This window comes from Bos javanicus, chromosome 28 (assembly GCF_032452875.1).
Source record: "Bos javanicus breed banteng chromosome 28, ARS-OSU_banteng_1.0, whole genome shotgun sequence".
Taxonomy (NCBI): Eukaryota; Metazoa; Chordata; class Mammalia; order Artiodactyla; family Bovidae; genus Bos; species Bos javanicus.
In genome coordinates, this window is record NC_083895.1 from 33,844,149 (window position 1) to 33,845,572 (window position 1,424).

Genomic DNA, 1,424 nt, shown 5'->3' on the forward strand with positions numbered 1-1,424 from the left:
CTGAGAGAATGAAAATTAGAGAATTTTTTGTGCCTTGAACTAAATATTACATAAGCTTATCCCCTTTTTGTTGCTATTTTGTAGAAAGGAAAGCAAAGAAAGTTAGAGCAAGATCTACCCTGTTGACAAAAAGAAATTTTCAACTATGTTCTAAAAATCTGTAATGTAAAAGGCCAAGCAAGGGCTCCCCAACTCTATTTTTTTAAATCTAATGTCAAGTTCACACTCCTTGATGGGTATAAGGAATTTCAGTAATCAGTGGCTACAGGCAGGGAACTTCTGAGAAGACATAAGCTTGAATCATCATAGACTGAATCCATTGACAAATCCAAGAGGATCCGGATGGAGCACAGACCTGGAACAATTTGTGTTTGATCTGATGGACTCCTTATCTCCGTCAGGACAGGAGGCTTTGCAGGAAAGCAGAAGCCAAACTAAATTCCAGATGGAGAGGAAATCCAAGTGTCACTCTGGGATGCCGATGATCTGGTTTAGTCATTAAGAATGCCACAGCTAACAGAAAGCTTCAATCTGAGCCGTTAAGAATTTACTAGTTTTGTCTCTCAACCCCTACTGCGGGAGACCCCTGCACCTTTATTTTCCTTCGAGGCTGTCCTGGGTTTTCTTCTTTAACATTGTCCCTGATTTATGGTATGTCCACATTTCCCTGGATAGTACCATCTTTTGAGTTATACATCATCAGGGTGACTCATTCTGATGATGTATGGCCCCAATACATCATCAGAGCTCCTTGCTCTGCCGTTGCACTAATGATATGTTAGTGTAATACATCTCCGGGCTGAGCTGCAGCTGTGATGGATGGTGCTGAGGGTGATGGGAGCCCATGGAGAGGGGACTGAGGAGCAGGCTCTGGGTAGGAACAGGAGGAAAATCAGTCAATCCCAAGTCTGCCTTCTTTCCTGGTACCAGTACCCATATTGAATTTGTACTGTGACATGCATCCTGCAACCTTAAAGAAACACAGAAGCATGTATTATCTGCAAAAGGAGTGTTGGCTCAGAGCTCATGCACCCTAGAGGTACCTTAGAGGTTTTATCTATATACACCACCTAATGAAGAGGTAGGAGGTGTCTGTTGAATTGAACTAGGCAAAGAGGAGCAAAACTGAAGGTGAACTCTGCAATAAGAACTTTTTTCCAGCAGGAGGGAAGTGAGTCCTTACAGAAGAATGCAGCATCAGAAAGCTGCTACCCTTACTCGTAACTCCCCAGTGGAGTTTGGATGGGAGTGCTCTGTGGTTTCTCAGCTGCTTTTCTCTCTGCCTTGTTGTCAGTGCTTATTCCTGCCCGGAGCTTCTGACTAAGCTGTAAACTGTTTGCTTTAAGGGAACTTTGAAGCATGAGTGTTTGTTGGTGGACGGACCCAAGTGCTAGACTGAACCCATGTCATCCATTAAATAGCTG